Here is a 20201-nt window from a genome sequence, read left to right on the forward strand (position 1 = left end):
TTTCCTATTTTCCAAATCTTCTCCTATGAACATGAACTGTTTTCACATTCATTAAAATGTAATTAAAACCTGGCAGTGTCTCCAGAAATAATCTGCATGAGAACGACTCAGCGCTTCTAAGGAGGAAATGAGGCTACAGGGCTGGAGAGCAGAGGAGGGGCTCGTGTTAGGAAAATAAAGCCGCTCTTCACGGAAGAAAAAACATCCCCAGGGTGAGGCATTCAGAAAGGGTCCTTTCTGCGCTTGGCCGCCCTTCTGGGTTAATTCATGGCTGGCTGGGGGCCTTCATCCAAAGCCCTTGTGCACATCAATGGCCGATGCTGACGTGACAGGAAAGGCGTCCGGTCCCTGGGGTTACCTCCAAAACCGCCTGCGTGCCTCCCAAGTGGCCACAGAGTCCTCTCTCCAACTGTGCAAACTGGCCACCCTGTTCACTGACACGTCTGGGCCCGTCCACGGGGAAGACCCAGAAGGAAGCCTTCCTAAAAGTGCTCAAGCTAGTAACAGCAAACCGCTGCTCAGACAGGCTGCGTCACAAGAGCCAGACGATGTACGCACAAAGAGCAGGACTGTCCTTTCCTCGTCCCCTCCCCTCTACACACTGCAGTGCAAGCTCATGCGCCCCAGACTGCAAAGCAGACCGCCTTGGAGACACGGCCAGTTACGGCCTCCGCAGAACAGTACTGCTTTTCCCATGACGTTGGTTTGAGCTAATACTTCCAGTGCATCGGTAAATCAATGTACAGATTCAATTATCTTTAAGACGGAAAAATTGGAAACAGCTTGTCCACAACGTACATGAGGCCCTCCCACGAACTTGAGGAAGACGCGCGGGCTGGCGATGCAGTGTCTGAGACACTGTGTTGTCTTCACAGACAGCACTGGTTGATGCTTCAATTTAAATGAATAAGAAAAACACCTTTTAAAACAACACTTGAAGGGACGCCTGGGTGGCTCAGTCGGTTAAGCGTTAAGCACCTGCCTTCGGCTCAGGTCATGATCCCAGGTCCTTGGTTCCCTGATCCGCGGGGACTCTGCTTCTCCCTCTCCCTCTGCCCCACTCGTGCTCTCTCTCGCTCGCTAACTCTCTCTCAAATGAAATCTTAAAAAAAGAAAATACTTAAATATTAAGAACCTCAGTATCAGATGAGAGTCCAGGGCCCTCTTATTTATGTCAGCAAATGCAGGAACTCAGTTTTATCATCAAATGCTCAGCAGCTTACATGTCATTTCACCACAAGGCTGGTGAGACTTACCATACAGAACAAAATACCGACAGCGGTAGTGAGTGGGCTCTGCCAATCTTGGTGCTCCTGACACGCGGCACCAGCTACATCCCGGCGGCGGGGCGTCCTGTGCACCGTAGGACGCGGAGCAGCATCCTGGCCTCTGCCCCCCAGACGCCAGCAGCATCCGTCCCCCTACAAACTGCGTCCAGACGTGGCCGAATGTCCCCTGGGAAGGGGTGAGGGCTTGCCCCTGACTGAGAACCCTTAGTGAAAGCGGGTACACAAGTCCAGGACCGCTGCTCATGACAGGGCAGGACAGCCCTCAAATTCCTACAACTCGTAGCTCCCTGAACATCCGCAGGGCCTTTGCCAAGTAACCACGGTTTGGATTCTGTCGTAATCACATCATGGGCCTCGCAGAGCTATACCCCAAGATGCCCTCCAATTCACAAAGCCAAGTTCGGGGAGGCAGAGACAAACAGGTGCGTTCCTCTAGTGAGAGTCAGCAGACGGTGGCCTGGGGCCAAACCCCTCTTGCTACTTCCCCTCGTCAGGCCTGCGAGCTAGGACTAGTCTTTATATTTTTAAATGGTTGAAAAAGAAAATCAAAAGAATCCTATTTCATGACTCATGAAACCGATCTGCCATTCAAATTCCAGTGTCCGTCAATAAAGTTTTATTGGCACTCACCCGTGTCCACTCATTTACGTACGATGGACGGCTGTTTCTACACGAGAGCGGCAGAGCCGAGCGGCTGTAACAGAGGCCGGCTGGCCCACGAAGCCTCAGTGACTTACTCTCCGGCCTGTGACAGAAAATGCTGCCCTTGCTCTGGTTCTGCCAGCCCTACCGAAGCGTGTCCCGTTTCTACACTGGACAACCGTCTGCCTTGTCTGTCCGCAGCGTGAAGCCGCCCGCCCGCTGACCTGCAGGGCATGCCCCAACGTGCGCACGTCCTCAGGAACAAAGCAGCCCCTGAACCCCGAGAGCAGGAAACACCACCGCCACGCTCTGCCGTGGCTCAAAGCCCAAGCTCCAAAGTCATCTCTAAAGCTCCACACCAGCGCCTCCCACACAGTAGGAATTCAACGTGTGCTCCACTCAATGGAAGCTTCTGTTCCCTCCGTACTGAGTGAACTCCCAGCCGAAACACCGAGGACCGACAGCCCTCTCCCGTCGTCCCTCTGACATTCGGAAGATGGTTCAACTCCATTTCAAAAAGTACGGACTGATGAAAAAGCCTGGCAGCTCAGTAAACGTGAAACACAGTCACCATGCAGCCCATCACTGCTACTCCCTGACATAGACCCAACACAAATGGAGAAGACGTCTGCACAGAAACCTGTACACAACGTTCAGAACAGCAGTAATATGAATAATGATGGTTCATAATAACCGAAAGGTAAACACAACGCAAATGTCCACCAACTGATGAGCGATCTGCAACAGAATGTGGTAAACCATACAATGGAGTATTACTCAGCCACAGAGAAGATTCAGGCTACAACACGGATGACTCTTGAAAATACTATGTTAAAGCCAGTCACAAACTCAGCTACATTCACATTTTGCAAATTTTTGTTTTTATTAGCAAACTACATTTTTCAAATACTTCCGTAAAATACCAAGATTCTTATACATTACTTTGCTATTTTTACATACTTGGGTGTTTTTTTGGGGGGGGGGGAGACAGAGAGAGAACCTTAAGCTAGGCTCCACACCCAGCACAGAGCCCCATGCAGGGCTCGATCGCACAACCCTGAGATCATGACCTGGGCCAAAAGCAAGAGTCAGACGCTTAACTGACTGAGCCACCCAGCTGCCCCTTTACGTACTTGGTTTTAAACAAAAATACCTCAAGATTCTTACTGTAGTTAAATGTAGGCCTATCACTTTAGTCCTGATTGAACTTTTTAAAGCAATAAGCAAAATTCTTCCCCAAATTTCCATCGTTATGTTTTTTAAAATTATGAAGGCTCTATAGGGTTTTTTTTTTCCCCCTAAAAAAAAAAAAATGAAGACAAAAATAGGAAACAAACTGAGGGTTGCCGGGGGGAGGGGGTGGGTGGGTCAGGGGATGGGGTAACTGGGTGATGGACATTAAGGAGGGCACGTGATGTAATGAGCACTGGGTGTAATATAAGACTGATGAGTCACTGACATCTACCTCTGAAACCAATAATACTTCTATGTTCATTAACTGAACATAGAACGAAAATAAAAAATAAAAAAAAAAGGAAAAGGCAACCAAATTGATAAAGAAAAAAAATACAAATACAAAAAGTAAATAATGAAATCAGACCCTAAAATCCCATGTCTTGGCACCTGTTGGATTTGCTCTTCTGGAAACTTTATCATCTCCTAGCTCTGTAACAGGTGTAATGATCTACCTGTTGTTTTAATTAAGTTTCAGGGTTAATTAGCCAATCGGTTTGCAGATACACACAAACTGCATTACGAAACTAATAAAGCACAGGGACCGTGGCTGCCTCAGTCAGTAGGGCACACAACCCTTGATCACAGGGTTCTAAGTTCGAACCCCACGCTGGGTGTAGAGACTTGTAAAAAAAAAAAAAAAATTAAATATTAAAAATTTTAAAAATAAACTAATAAACTACAGAATTAAGTTACAAGAGATAAAATCTATACTCATGCGTCTAATCATAATTAATGTTTCGGCTTAATTTTAATACACAATATTGACAAGATTTGGTGTTAGAAGGTGTCATCCTCTCCTGGTAAGACCCAGAAAAGTTTGTAATAGCTGGTTCAGTATCCACAATTCTTGGAAGGCAATAAAAGGTGAATTCATCATTTAGAATTACCTATACAGAGCCCATAATGACTTCACGGTGTCCTACCTACCACCTGCAATTTCGGCAACGGCAAAGGCCCGCAACTTGAAAAAAGCTCTTTTAAAACAGAAGATGTTCGGTTTGGGCAAAACGCACTTCCACTTCTCCACGGGATTTCAGCTCAAGGACCAAGATGCAACAGCAGGTTGGGCCGCTTACCTTTATGGTGACTTCATGTGTAGACCTTTGAACCAGTGAGCGCCCCAGCATCCGATCATAGAAACTGCAAAGTGTCTGCCAGGAGCCGGCTGGTGAGAAACGAGGAGATACGAAGAAAAAACTTAAAATTCTTTGGGAAGTATTCACCTCTAGCCTCTCCCATTTCGTGGTTTTTTTTTCCTTTTCAAATCGGTGGCATTGTTTCCCTTTATCATCTCAACTCAAATGTCACTCATTTTATGACGTCACAATCTCTGTCTTACACTTGAACGCAGACACTGCAGGTTGGCTTGCAAAGTGAAAGGCGAGAAAGGAGGGAGGCCAGCCCGTACCGTCGTATGTGTCGAAATCCCGAAAGGGAAGAGTCTCAAAGTAAATAAAATTAATTTTAGTTCAGATATTGCTACTGCTATCGTTTACTGATCATCAGAGCCTATCCAAAATGCTTTTGTTTTCGGGACCATGTCCTCTGCAACCCAGAAACTAAATTACACATACCTCTAAGGGAAGAAACCACGCTTTAAGGAAATTTTATAGACATTACTTGGGCTAATGTTTATGACGATATTGCATGCATGTCCACGTGTATATACACACCTTGCTATATTCTGTGCTCATAAACACACAGAAACAGCGTCAGCATCTTTTTTTTCCCTTTCGGCTTCCCCAAAATAAAGCAAAGGAAAGGCACTAGACTCACTATGGTTCCACTTACCCATTGGTGTTGTCATGCATCTCAATTTCACGAGAGTTCCCCCATGTGCACTTCTGAAGAAGCCAGATCTGTAAGCTCCTAAGTTAACCTTCGCATCGAAAACGTGTTTCTACTTTTCGGCCAGTATAAACACTAAGCAATCAACTAGCATTGACTTAACAGTAATTACCTTCTTCCTCATAAAACTTCCTTGGTTATGAATGAATCCAGCGTCCTACATTTAAATTATCTAATATTGTCTATAAGCTCAAAATCTAAGGAAATGAACTGCCTGCCATCTTCTCTCAATTCTTGTTTAATCATAAGCGATAAGAAGGTGCCAGGGTTAATATAATTCAAATTCACGAGTGAAGCTTATGAATAAAGCTGTTTCTTATTAAGTGAATGCAGACCCTCATGAAATGTTTTAAGGAAATTCAAGGAAATTATCCCCAATGAGTCATGTTTATAGCTACACTGCTCAAAGAAAGGCAGTTGAAAAGATTTTACAGGTAGGTTCATAGGCGCTTAAGTTTCATTACAGTACATTTTTTTAAAAACACCATAAGGATATGTAAGATATAAGTAATAACCAGGGCAATTTTTAAAAATCTACCATTGAAGAAAAATAATGATATTTAAACAAAATTTCCCTACACCTCTTTGAACAGAAACTATTCACCACAGGGAAGCAGGCATAAAGGAATATTGATTTTGCTCATAAAATAAAAATACATTTTGTAATGAAAAAAATTCTGTAGTAGAGATAAAATAGGACAATACTCCTCACAGTACCTGAAGCAGAAAGCAAATTACTATTTTCGGGATTGAGTTGTAAATTACCACGGGGGGGAAAAAACAGCCTTATGATGAAATCGCTAAATACCATGAAGTATCAAAATATGAGCAGATGTCACCACAATAAGCCCCAAATTGCTTGGAAATTAAAACACTAAAATCCATAATAATTCAATAAGTAATTAATATATAAACAGCTCCTATTACAAGCTGTTCAGAAAAACCTTTAGAATCAAATTCTTATTCTGTGGTCCAAAACAGATGGTAACTCTTGGAATTGAAGATTATCTTTTATATATGTTGTTAAACTCAGGAAGTGTAATTAACATCATCTGTGTGTTATAAACACACAAAAACGGGAAAATAGGACTGGTTACCAACACTCTTCCGCTTATGAAACATGTCAAAATTAGTTTATTGATAGAAACAATAAATCTGATCTTCCAATATTTAATTGTAACTGATTTTCCCACGATCAGTACCCAGAACCACCACCAGTGAGCAGTACTGGCAAGAACGTTCACGTACTGCGAGGTATTGGTGTGAAATGCCAATGCATTCACAAATGCAATATGTTCTTTATTCTCAAAGGTAATAATGAATATAAAAAGGACTTTGTCACAACTTCCTGGTTGCTCCTCAGCTCTAGGTAAGGCACAGTGTAGACCTGTCCCGGCAGTCCCTCCACGGGGGAGGTACAGGGCCCTGACAACACTCGCCATGTTGTGCAAACATCCCCTCTGTCAAGTCCCAAAACATTTCCGTCATTCCAAAAGGAAACCTTGTACCCAATTAAGCAGTGACTGCTCATTCCCTCTGCCGGCGGCCCTGGCAACTGCCAGTCTACGTTCTCTCTGGATTTGCCTATTCTGAACACGACACGACAGTGGAAGCATCCGATAGCTTTTGTGACTGGCCGCTTTCACGAAGCAAAATGCTTTCAAGGTTCCGCCACGATAAGGCGCGTCTCGGCACTCATTCCTTTTCGCGGCTGAATACTGTTCCACCGTATGGATGAACTACACTTGGTCCATCCATCAGATGCGGGGCGTTCTGGCTTGCGTTCACTTTCTGCCCATCGTGACTGGGGCTGCTATGAACACTCGTGCACAAGTCTGCGTTGAGCCCCCGTTTTCCATCCCTTGGGGCGTACCCCCTTGCAGGGGAACTGCCCTACATCAGTTTGCTTTGATCCTCCTTCGTGGAAGCCTCATCGTCTCCAGGACTGACAGATGCAGACGGGACAGGCAGAGAGATCTGCGCAGGGAACAGACGTACAGGAGGGAGCCAGGGAACCTGCCTGCCTAAGAGCTCCAGCAGGCAAAGGACAGACAGCTAGAGCTCTGCACAGCGAGCACCAAGAAGAAGAAGAATTCTCTCTCTCTACGTGGAGCGAAGCAAACTGCTCTCCCACTCAGGAGCTCCTCAAAGTGTTATCAGGCAACCAGAGAACCTGGACTGGTTTTGTTTTGCCCTTGCCGCCCTTTCCCACCTCCCCAGGCTTAGCACCAAAGTTCTGAGTTCAGGGCTGCTCACATTTCCGCTTCGATTCATCAGGGGCAGTTGAGCTTGACAACGGTTGTCCACGTACCTTCTTAAACGTAATACTAAAATTTCATACTGATCCATGCATGTGATACCTAATAAAAGCGTGCAATTATCACAGGGCATCTGCATTGTAACACACTGCTTTCAGCCAGCGCCGACGGCGCCTTCCACCCCAGGATCTATTAGGCACGGTCTGGAGACATTTTTGGCCGTTACACCTGGAGGAGGGGGTCCAATGGCAACTAGTGGGGAGAGACCAGGGAGGCCACTAAACATCCTACACCTCCCAGGACAGCCCCCCCACAAGAAAGACGGATCCGCCCCCAAAATGTCCAAAATGCTAAGGTTAAGAAACTTTATTTTCATAGAACAGATTTTAGATTAAGTTCTTCATGACTTCTGATTTGTACTATGAAATATCAGAAGGTGAAAGAACACTTTCACGCCGGTCTTACATTCAGAAGTTAGAGTCTAGGGGGTGCTTCCGTAGACTGCCATAATGCTTCCTTCGTCATTGCCCCAATTTTTTAAAACCAATAGCCCACATGAATCATTAAGTCAAACGGACAAACATACGTTTTCACTGATCATAAATTAAATGCTTAACTATATAAATACTAATTCTATTTCCTGGTAGACTAGAATCCCAGTGCTTTAAACTCACGTCATCCTTTATTAAACAATGAAAGGAGCCTGCCAACCAGACCCTCATGCTGCGTCTTCACCGCTGGACCCCAGGCCACACCAATCACTGCGTCACACCAGGTGATCTCACACAATAAATCGTCATTCTGCTGTCAGGATTGGCTCACGGCTCTGAGCCGTAGGCAGCAGGAATTCTGGGAACACCGTCTTCGTGGGGCTTCACTTCCGGCAGGCTCCTTCACGCACACAGGTGTCCCAGGGGTGAGGACGCCTCACGGTCACTCTGCCGTGGTTTGCCCGACTCTCTCAAAGTCCGCTCTGAACGGCTTTCCAACAATATGTTGAAATTCAAAAGACGATTTTCTGATTGACTCAACACATCGGTCACTAGACATTCCAATTAATTGAGGTTTTGCTGTTGGAAGGCTGTGTGCTCTCCAAGAGAAATATAAAAACACACTTTTCAGATGTTGGAAGCTAGAAATCTAAAGATGACAGTGCCTGACTAAAACGAACACAAGTGTGCCAAGATGGTAATGACTTACAAAAATAAACATCACTTTTAATATTATAATAGTATCGAGAAATAGGGCAGTTCCAGATAAACCTTTATCCACTGGGAATTAATCAGGCCATCATCCTCATTTCTCCTTTTACTCACTGAACTAGGCAAATGGGTACTGCAAAGTGAAAAGTCACAATGCATGAATTATTTCCTCATATCTTATCTCATCTTTAAAAAAAAAAAAAACTCACTTTTGGAATACACTTAATTTAGGTGAACTAATTCTTGCCCCTGTAGTAAACATGTGCCCTATTTATATATAAGGCAAAAGAGACAACATCGATGGAACCCCTTCCCTTTTAAAGTTACGCTTTCGACCCAGGAAAAATGTTTTTGTATTGTTAATGATAAAAGATACTAATTTTGTACACAAATTCCAAGGGCCTAAACTTTGATGTTCTTTAAAAACAAGCTTATATGTCATAAACATATAAATTAAAAACAAGGAACATCTTAAAACATTTTTATTTTAAAAACAGTCTGCATGGTCAGGGCACCTGGGTGGCTCAGCTGTTTAAGCGTCTGCCTTCAGCTCAGGTCATGATCCCGGGGTCCTAGGACCGAGCCCTGCATCGGGCTCCCTGCTCAGCAGGGAGTCTGCCTCTCTCTCTCTTTCTCTCTCTCTCTCTCTGTCCCTCCCCCCACTCGTTCTTGTTCTTCCTCTCTCCAATGAATTTAAAAAATCTTTTTAAAAAGTCTGCATGGTCAGATGACAATATTGTTGTCACTGTTGTTCAATGTCTATGGAAAACATTTAGTCCAAATGTTTTTGGAATTAACACTTTATGTATTGTTGGCCGTAGGCACACGAACTCCTTTAGGGCACACGAACTAGACAATGGATTGTTACTGTGCCACCGTGAAAAAGTTTGGAAAAATGGCTACTGGTGAAGTGTGCCCATATAGCTGGCAGTCACACGCAGAGAGTTACGGTGACACCTCTTTCACAAGTCATCCCGTTTGAACACTCTGCACACGACCAGGGATATGTCCAAGAGCTTTCTCTATCGCCCCATTCTCCATGGTCCAAGTAGACAGTATGGAGTTAGAAACCGTGCAAGACTAATAAACACTGACTTTCACATTGCCCAAACTTGGGGTGGGGTTCATTTTAGTATTTGTTCATAAAACGCCAGTCCTTAGATACGATAACATGTATTACTGAAAAAGCAAAGCTTGTAAGATCGAGTAAGTTTGGGAAATTCTAGGTTAAAAAAGGTAAAACAGATCCATGAAGCTGAACAAACCCCAAGCAGGATAAACACCAGAGAAAACCCTAATAAGACACAATCAATTTCCTGAAAACCAGCAGTAAAAAGAAACTCTTAAAAGCAGCCAGAGAAAAACACAAATTACACCCAGAGGGAAAGTTAACAAAACCCACAAACTTCTTGTCAAAAACGATGTAAGCCAGAAGACAATGGAATGAAATCTTTAGAGAGCTCAAAGAATGTGTCAACTTAAAATTCTACTCCCAGACAGAAGAGCTTTCAAAAACAAACACTAAATAAAGACTCTTTAAGACAAACAAATGTGGAGACTCCAATGCCAACACGCCTGTCCTACAAGGAAAATTAATGGAAGTTCTTTAAGGGGAAAAATGAGGAGCTCAGACGGACCTCTGCATTCCTGCAAAGCCATGATGAGCGGCAGAAAGGGTAAACATGGCGGTAAAGAGAAAAACATTTTCTTCTCATTTTAAAATTTCTTTTACATATAATTGAGTGTTTAATGCAAAATTAGTAGCTGTTTTGTGGTTTCTTAAACATATAAAAGTACAATGTATGACAACAGTAGTACCAGGAAGTAGGAACGGAAAGAGAACAGACGTACACTGTTGTTAGGTCCTTACACAGGATGTGGTTAACAGACACCGATGCCGACTGTGACAAGTTAAAGACCCTTATCGCAAGCTTTAGAAGAACACTAAAAATTGAGGCGGCTAGGTGGCTCAGTCAGTTGAGCATCGGACTGTTGATTTCAGCTCAGGTCAGGATCCCAGGGTCTTGGGATGGAGCCCTGAGTGGGGCTCCCAGCTTAGCGGGGACTCTGCTTCTCCCTCTCCCTGGGCCCCTCCCCACCCCCTGCTTGTCAGTGCACTCTCTCACAAATAAATAAACAAAATCTTAAAAAAAAAAAAAAACACTAAACATTAAAACAAAGAGGTACAGTTAATAAATTAATGGTAAAGTAGGATCAGAAAAAAATTCTTAATTTATGCAAACATATGCAGGAAGAAAGGAAAACAGAAACACAAGACGGTACAAATACAAAACAAATAGCCAGTGGTAAATGGTATAACCATTCTGATTAAAAGGCTGATTGCGGCACTGGACAAAAAAGCAAGATCGAACTACGCTGTTGATGACAAAGCCACTCTGGATAAGTATATATTCTGTCTATGAATGTAGGTATGCACGTATGTATATATGTTACACACATTGGCCGTGTATTATTGACACGTGTTGTCTTTGCCTGTACGTATTCTGCTCAATTTAACATTCTCCTTTGTGATTTCTTCCACTTCTTAAGTGCTTCATGAGTCTGGGGAAGACACATTAGAGGTGAAGAAAACATAAAGAAGAAAATTTAACATGGAGTGATTCCTGGACACGGACAGCACTCTGCCTTCAGTAAGGGATTCCTACGTGATGGTAACGCGACACAGTGCCCCTGGACTGTTGGAGGCGAGCCGCAGAGAGCCCGGACCCATCAGGATCCTCAGGAAGTCCGAGCGTCAGCACACAGAGGTCGCGTCCAGCATTTACGGAGGACACACACCTTGAGGTAATGGATTAAGGAACGGAATGCTGAGAAGTCACAACCTCTGCTCTTGAAGACCAGTTCAAGCGAAAGAAATGCTTTGATTGGGGCGGCAGACTTGGAAGAATGGGGCAGAAGTGGCCTTCCAGAAGGCACGGCAGCTCCACGCCCAACCAGTCCTGCTCCCCACTCTCCAACACATGTTGGTCTCTAACCCCGGAGACCCTCCCACGCAAATCCATCTGAGAGTCTGCGTCCTGAGAAACCGTCTTGAAACAATGGCCGCACCAGCAGCCGGTACGATCTCATACAAAACTCGCCTGGGCTACCAAGTGCCTCTATCACAAACGCTCCCAACGCTTCCTTCTAAAATCACAGAAAATGATGCTTTGTATCTTTGACGGGAGAGCGTGCAAGCCAGCCATTTTAATAAATACACACGGGTACATGCGATGTGAATCTTACATGTAGAGAAACTCACAGGAACTCCCAAAGCACCAAAGATGCGATGTTCTCACTGTTCGCTATTACCTACGATGGGCTCCTCTGTTTACTCCCCTCCCCTTTTCAGAAATCGAGCTTAAGAGTTGGGAGACCTATCTGGACATGGCAACAGAGGGCAAATGCCAGGGCCACGAGCAGGGGTGAGCACACTTTTTCTTTAAAGGGCCAAAGAGTAAGCGTCTGGACTCTGCAGCCAGAGTTAGAACTACTCAGCTCGGCCTGAAGCTCAAATGCAGGAACTGACAATACGCCAACAGGTAGGTGTGGGGCTATTTCAGTAAACTTGATCTACGAAAACAGGCTGTGGGCTGGGGTGGCCTCTGGGGCGTTACCGTGCTGGATTTATCAAGTTGTGCACACGTAACTCATTACTACATTTAAACAGACAACCTGAAATTGCATCAGGGTGACTTTACACAATCAACGTGCAAAGAAAAAAGTGCTCTGTTCCAGAAGTAAAGCAGGTGTGCGCTTTGTTACAGAGAATAACCACAGTGAAGGGGAAACAGCAGGACGGGCTTCTGGTCCCTGGGGCCTTCACGCAGCTGCCCCCAGGAGTCCTCTGGACAGTCGTGCAAATGTCACAGCACATTAACATGGGGCCTTCAGGATCCAAGTGCAGAAAGTTTCACTACAACTTCCCAGTTCTTTCATGGGTCCAGAAGTGTGAAATTGAACAGAACAATCGAATCAGTTTGGAAACGACATCCTTCATTTATTTTGCCTGTGAAAATTATCATATTGAAACAGAGTTCCGTTTTTAGAGTAGTGTTAGGTTCACAGCAGAAGCAAGCAGACGGTGCAGAGCTCTCCCATCGGCCCCCTGCGCACACTCCCGCACGGCCTCCCCATTCCCGACATCCCCCACCAGAGCGGACGTCGACAAACCTGCACTGTCACTACCACCTGAAGCCCCCAGTTTACTCCAGGGTTCACTCTGGGTGCTGCGCGCTCCACGGACTGAAGCAAACATACGGTGACAGGCACCCATCCCTACGGTCCCCCTACAAAATCCCGTGTTCTGCCTCCTCATCGCTTCTGCCCCCAACCCTGGGCAACCACTGATCTTTTTATGCTGTTTCCTTAATTTTTCCTGTTCCAGAATATTCCGGTGTTGGAGTCCTAGAGTACGCAGCCTTTTCAGATTAGCTTCTTTTCACTCAGTGATGTGCGTTCAAGGTTCTCCCCTATGTTCTCATGGCCTGATTCAAGCTCATTTCTCTTTAGCGCTGAATAACCGTCCGTCATTTGGACGGACCGCGGTTAATTTAACTGTTCACCGACTGAAAGACACCTCATCTTGGTTGCTTCCAGGTTTTGGCAACGAGGAATAAAGGTGCTATCAACATCTGTGTGCAGGCTTCTGTATGGATAGAAGCTTTCAATTCCATCTTTTTAAAGTGCCATTAAAGGGGGCCTGGGTGGCTCAGTCAGTGAAGCGTCTGCCTTCGACTCAGGTCATGATCTCACGGTCCTGGGATCGAGTCCCGCATTGGGCTTGCTGCTCAGCAGGGAGCCTGCGTCTCCCTCTCCCTCTGCCTCTGCCTGCTGCTCCCCCTGCTTGTGCTCACGCTCTCCCTCTGTCAAGTGAATAAAATCTTTAAAAAAATTTTTTAAATAATAAATGCCATTAAAATTATATAAGTAACACATGTTCACGGGAGAGATTTTAAGTGGTTCTCAACTGCAGGCAGTTCTGACCCCTGAGGGTCATCTGCCCCAAGGGCAATGTCTGCACAGACTTCTGCTTGTCACCAGATTTGGCAGGGGGGGGGGGGGGGGAAGCAACGGTGCTATTAGCATCTAATGGGTAGAGGCCACGGATACCTTTCAACACCAACAGCACAGAAGACATCTCCCCTACGAGAAAGGATTATCTGGTTGCCAATGCCAACTGAGCCGAGGCTGGGCGATCCCTGTACGCAGGTAAAACGTCACCAGTCTTCCAAGTCACTCTGAGCTGCGGGCTCTTGGTGTGGAAGGAGTCTCTACACTAAGCTGCTTCCGTGTGTTCTGATGTTTAACGCAAATATATTCTACAAAGTATAATCTCTTAATTCAGTAACGGGAGGCACGGATCAGCTGTTGCCATTATGGAAATTCCTGAGCAGCAAGGCTGGCTGTCCCCTCACCTATACAACATCACGTCCTGCCCCGCCCCCACGTGCAGAGTCCGTGTATCCTCTGTAAAGCCCCTCACGTCCATTATACAACACAGCAGCCCTCTTCATTATTCCCGTTGTGTAGGTAAAAAGGCTGGGTTCTAGAGAGTTTAAGGGAATGGCCTAGACTACGTGCACAGCTCCCAAGTGGTAGATTTGAATCCCAACAAATTTGTTGGGGTTCTGGCTTTGATCTGAGTGCTCTTATCATTTCATATCACACCAATTCATACTTCACAGTAATTTGGATGGAAGGGAGGTAAGAATTTATTTGGCACGATGGAAATAAATAGGAATTTGCAGCTGATAACATAATTTATTGAAGGGAAGTCTTCCAAACACTATGAATAATTGATTTCGTACATGCAGCGTATCCATTATGTGTGATTAATTCGGTTCATCTTTAATACTCTGAGTTGATCTGAAATGGATTTAACCATTTACACTCTACCGACAAACAACCGGGTTCAACTCATTTTTGGATTTTCTGTGACACGTTATTTTTTCCGACCGACTCACATCAGGCTTTCCCAGCTAGGGAAACTCTGACACTCTGTCAGGTGTCTAGACCCCGGTAGCTGGAACGAGAGTGAGCCATCCTGGGCTCTGCGTTTTGCTCACTCTCTCTCGTTCTGCAAAATCCAGACTGACTGGAGTCTTCGACCAACACCGAATATCTTTTTTTTTTTTTAATAGTTTTTTGCTATTTCTTTCTTTTTTTTTTTTAAGATTTTATTTATTTATTCGACAGAGATAGAGACAGCCAGCGAGAGAGGGAACACAAGCAGGGGGAGTGGGAGAGGAAGAAGCAGGCTCATAGCGGAGGAGCTTGATGTGGGGCTCGATCCCAGAACGACGGGATCACGCCCTGAGCCGAAGGCAGACGCTTAACCGCTGTGCCACCCAGGCGCCCCAACACCGAATATCTTATTTATGGAGATCATTCCTTCACGGACGAGAGGTATTTATTCCTGTCACCAAGAAAGCAGCAGAGTGCACGGTCGGTTGAGGAAGTGAAACTGGAAAACAAGTTTCCTTTTGATCCACAGAATTCCAGCCTTCAGATGTAAGTGCCACGCCATCGCTACATGCCCTCATTCCCGTGACAACCGTTCCTCCGCTGCTCAATCGGTCTTTAACATGTAACGCTTCCCTATTCCATCACTGGTACTGGATACTGGCGAGGTCACGAGCAGCAATAATTATGAGAAAGGACTGTAAAATCAAGTGAAACACGTACGATGTCCCTCAGAAGTGTGCGTTCACATCAGGCCCAATTTCGCGTGTTTGTAGCTACCGACAACAAGTACTTTCCCATTTATATGAACGTCGCTACCTCTAGGAACTGCAAGTCCTCCATCTACTTTCAGACCTTTCCTTTCTTACAATCTGACATTGCACCCTCGACCCAGTGCAGGGGTGGATGCCGCCCAGGCAGGCCCGGAAGACCGGGACTTGAAAGGACACACGGTTTGGCTCTCTTGGACATGAGGACCAAATAGTTCCATCTTCTTCCTCCTCGATGTAATGGGGCTGAAGTGCAGGGACACCAGCTCATTCCTGTGCGTGACGGCTGCAAATGACAGTTCGTCGTATTCCATCCTCTGGGGAAACAAATACTTGAGGCGGTTTGCTTGAAGCACGACCAAGAACTCTGCCATCTCGTTCAAACGCACTCTGCAGTAACTCGTGGGAGGCAGGCCGGCAGGCACCACTGACATCCACAAGTGAAGGACACGGGACGCTGACAGAGAGCAGACCTCGTGCCCAGAGGAGGGCCCAGCATGACACCTGCCAGGAAGACTCTGGTTTTCTGGGGCACCTGGCTGGCGGGCTAGGTTGGCAGAGCATGCAACTCTTGATCCTGGGGTCATGCATGTGTGGCCCACACTGGGCGTACAGATGACTTAAAAACTACAACAACAGGGGGCGCCTGGGTGGCGCAGTGGTTAAGCGTCTGCCTTCAGTTCAGGGCGTGCGTGGCGTTCTGGGATCGAGCCCCGCATCAGGCTCCTCCACTAGGAGCCTGCTTCTTCCTCTCCCACTCCCCCTGCTTGTGTTCCCTCTCTTGCTGGCTGTCTCTCTCTGTCAAATAAATAAAATCTTTAAAAAAAAAAAAAAACTACAACAACAGGAGGAGGAGGAGAAGACGAAGAGAAAAAAGAAGACGACAACTCGTGGTACCCTACAATTTAAAAAGATGACTGAGGGGAGCCTGACTCGTTCAGTCAGTACAGCATGCAACTCTTGATCTCGGGGTCCTGGGATTGAGCCCCACGCGGGGTGTAGGGATTACTTACAAATAAAACCTTAAAAAAATAAATAAATAACAAAAAATACAAGGGCAACTGAATCTTGTGACAGAAAAAAGAACGCACGATTTAAAAACTCTTAAGCTCAGCGGATAGGACATCAGAACCCCAGGTCTCCAAGGGCTTGTGACGGTCCCGCTGGCTTCCGAGTCTGGGCTGGGATGCTGATGTCACGTGAAGCAGAGGCATCTTATCTCGCCCAACTGGGAACACACAGGCCAAAACGTCCGTATGTAGTGCAGAAACACCCAGCATTTGTGCGAAGCTCGAGGCTGCGGGAGCTCCCAGCTGAGTGTGCCGCTATCCCCCGTGCCAGCACGACCCCCCAGCAGCTCAGAGACTTTGCAAGTGCACTGCCAGGAAGGTGTGAAGCTGGAGGTGATCCCACACCAGCTGGCCCTAAACCCCATCGCCCTCCCCCCACTCCAGTGTCTGTCTCCAGGGTGCACTTTTAAGGGACTCTTAAAAATAAAAGATAGAAAGCCCAGTTGTTCTCCAGCGGTCTGCATTTCCCCTGAAGGTTAAACTCTGGCCTCGATTCTGCCTGCCCTGGTCCATCACGCTGTACTTACACCCAGTCTTAGTTGGCTTCCTCCTCCTTGGATTCCAGTGTGGTCTTGTTTCCCAGAAATCACAGTCCACGCTGGGAAAGGGTCATGTCTCCTCTGCGAGGCAATTTGGCAGACTCTCGCAGAAGCATCGGGGCCCTGGAGTGAGGCCGGCCGGGGCTAAACCCCAGGATCCCCCCCAGAGGCTGTGCGAGGTCTCCTGATGAATACTGTAACTTCTCTGTGCCACACGGTGAGCACGGCACTCTACAGTGACACTGCACAGATGGACATATTCAGATAGGTGTAAAGCCAGACTCGGAGGCTTGTAACAAGCGAAGTTATGATTATAACCACAATCCTGGCCACTAGAATGCTGCTACGTTCTTTCTGTTCTATGACTCATTCCCTCACGTTTTTAAAGGGGGGGGGGGGGACACTCTGAACCTAAAAAAATAAACAAGATGAACCTTATTTGTAATTCACCACTATTATAAAGGTTTTAAATAAAAAATAAAAAGCCAAGATGAACCTAAAACCATTTCATGCCACTCGCTATTCTAAAGAATACGTTTCAAGGCATTTCTTTAAAGGGACTGAAATAGTCACGTAAGTAAACATGTGAGGGAATGGAGCTTTCTTTCAACTGGAACATAATCCCATTTATCGGTGGTTTCCTTAAACGGAAGCATATTACTTGGTGCTCGAACAACTGAGTTTTTAAATGAGCAAGTGTGTGTGAGGAAGGAAGGAAGCAGAGTCAGATGAGAAAACAAATCGGATCGGACTAACTGTGGATACTAACATTCCTGAACGGCGCAGTGAATCACACCTTCTCGCTCCGCTCACCCGACGATTCCACCTGCTTACCTCATCGCTTCTATCGATACATGTTACCAGTCTAGCGGCAAGACTCTCCTTCATGCAAACAGAATTTCAAACACAATCTCAAAAAGAGAAAATGCCAACGCTCCATTTCCTTCAAAAAAGGAAACAGAGCGAAAGTAGAATTTCAGTGCATTTTTTCTCGTGGAAGCTTAGCCTGATTTCCTTTGCGCCTGTTCAAATGTCTGTCAGGTCTAAGATTGTGTGCATGACATACAGAAAATCCAATGTGGATGGACCTACGTGGCGTTATGCTAAGCGAAGTGAGGGAAAGACAAATACTGTATGATTTCACGGACAGAGAAACAGAGAACAAACTGATGGCCGCCAGTGGGGCGGGGCGGGGGGGGGCGCGGGGGCAAATACAGTCAATGCCTAAGTATATGGGTACCTGTAGTACCTGGCTGGGTCCATTAAGAACCTCCGGCGGTGACGTGTCTAACCACAAATTAAACTCTGAACAAAGTGTCACCCGAAAATGGTATTCTGAAGATTTCGTTAAAATGAAGGAAAGGAGACGTTAAACGGTGGAAACAGATGCTATTTCAGATTTCCGGTTGTGTGAATACAACTTTTCACAATGCATACACAGCCCTCACTGCAGAGAAAAGCTCTTTGCAAAAAAAAAAAAAAAATGTTGGAAACACCCTACATGTAGTTCCAAATATGACATTTACATGGTTTTATTGAAATATCACAGATTAAAAATAGAAGACTGCCTTTTAGTAGGGTACAGACCTTGTCCAAAAAAGTGGAGGGGGGGTGCCTGGGTGGCGCAGTCGTTAAAAGCGTCTGCCTTCGGCTCAGGACGTGATCCCACCGTTTTGGGATCAAGTCCCACATTGGGCTCCTCCACTAGGAGCCTGCTTCTTCCTCTCCCACTCCCCCTGCTTGTGTTCCCTCTCTCGCTAGTTATCTCTCTCTGTCAAATAAATAAATAAAATCTTAAAAAAAAAAAAAAAGTGGAGGGGAAAAAAGTGAATTTTGAGATATCATCCTCCAATCTGGTTCCTCCATTAGAGATTTCTCTCAAATTCGCCGGGAAGAGAGCTATTCCTTAAAAGATAGGACAGAGAGGCGAATTTTGGAACTGGGAATGGAGAAGGAAATGTATCTGAAATGGGCAAGTCTGGAAACTCGGCTGGGGTGAGGGCATCTGGTGGACTCAGCAGGTAGAGCATGCAACACTCGTGATCTCAGGGTCGTGAGGCTGAGCCCTACGTCGGGTGTAGTGATTACTTAAAAATATAATCTTAAAAAAAAAAAAAAAAAAACCTAACTTGCCCGAGGTTTTAAACTCTATACCTCTGTGGGCTTCGGCAACGAGCACAGGAGGCTTCCATGTGAAAAAGGGACAGAAACGAGTTTAGAAGAGCGTGAGGTGGACAGCGTGATGTACCGACAAAGACCCTCGGAAAAGCCTGCGTTCCGTAGGCGCAGTGGTCAGCAGTGGTAAACATGCTTGTGTAACTTCTGACAACTCTAACCTGTCAGACCAGAGGTTGGCAAACTTGTTTTCGAAGGGCCCAGGAGTAAAGAGCTTCAGCTCCACCGCCCATACGATCTCTGTGACCACCACTCCCTCTACCTTTGGAGGGAGACAGTCATGCACAACAAAAAAACGATGGGCGGAGCTGCGTTCCAATGAAATTTCGGAGATGTACAATAAAATCTGAATCTCACAGAATGTTCACGTATCATGACATGATTCTCCTTTTGATATTTAAAAATGTGAAAACCATCCTCAGCTTGCTGAGGGTACGAAAGTAGGCACTGGGCTAATTTTGGCCTGTGGGCGTTCGCTAGCTCTCCTGTTAGATAACATGAGTCATGGTTAGATGCCATTTCTAGAACATCTCACCAAGATCACTTCAAAATGAACCCTCAGGAAAACAGTAGGATGGTTCCCAAAAACATTAAATATAGAATGACCGTATGATCCAGCAATTCCACTTTCAGGTACAAAACCAAAAGAACTGAAAGGAGGCAGCTGAAGAGTATTTGGACCCTGGTGTTCATGCAGCAGCAACATTATTCACAACAGCCAGAATATGAAAACAACCCACATGTCCACCGATGGACGAACGAATCCACAAAGCTTGTATAAATTATAAACACACACACACACACACACGATGAAGTACTAGTCAGCCTTTGAAAAGAATAAAATTCTGACACACGCTACACTAGGGGTGAACGCTGAGGACATTACGACGTTAAGGGAAATCAGCCGGACACCAAAGGGCAAAGAGTGTATGACCCCACTCGTGGGAAGGAGCTAGAGTAGTTAAAAACAGGGACAGAGGGGCGCCTGGGTGGCACAGCGGTTAAGCGTCTGCCTTCGGCTCAGGGCGTGATCCCGGCGTTATGGGATCGAGCCCCACATCGGGCTCCTCCGCTGTGAGCCTGCTTCTTCCTCTCCCACTCCCCCTACTTGTGTTCCCTCTCTCGCTGGCTGTCTCTATCTCTGTCAAATAAATAAAATCTTTAAAAAAAAAAAAAAAAAACAGGGACAGAAAGTGGAATGGGGGTTG

At 45.8% G+C, this 20201-nt stretch overlaps 1 protein-coding gene across 5 annotated transcripts in view; it reads right to left on the minus strand.

Moving 5' to 3' along the window:
- Nucleotides 1–20201, minus strand: part of LOC113240750 (F-box-like/WD repeat-containing protein TBL1X) — a 213486-nt gene that overhangs the window by 58291 nt on the left and 134994 nt on the right. For 3 of the 5 annotated variants that reach the window (XM_048217516.2, XM_057315612.1, XM_026478165.4), the window contains exon 3: nt 4244–4332. The exons of the other annotated variants lie outside the window; for them this stretch is intronic. The gene's annotated coding sequence lies outside the window, so the exon portion shown is untranslated. The remainder of the gene's footprint in view (nt 1–4243; nt 4333–20201) is intronic. 5 annotated transcript variants of the gene reach the window in all.

Source organism: Ursus arctos, chromosome Y (genome assembly GCF_023065955.2).
Source record: "Ursus arctos isolate Adak ecotype North America chromosome Y, UrsArc2.0, whole genome shotgun sequence".
Lineage (NCBI taxonomy): Eukaryota > Metazoa > Chordata > Mammalia > Carnivora > Ursidae > Ursus > Ursus arctos.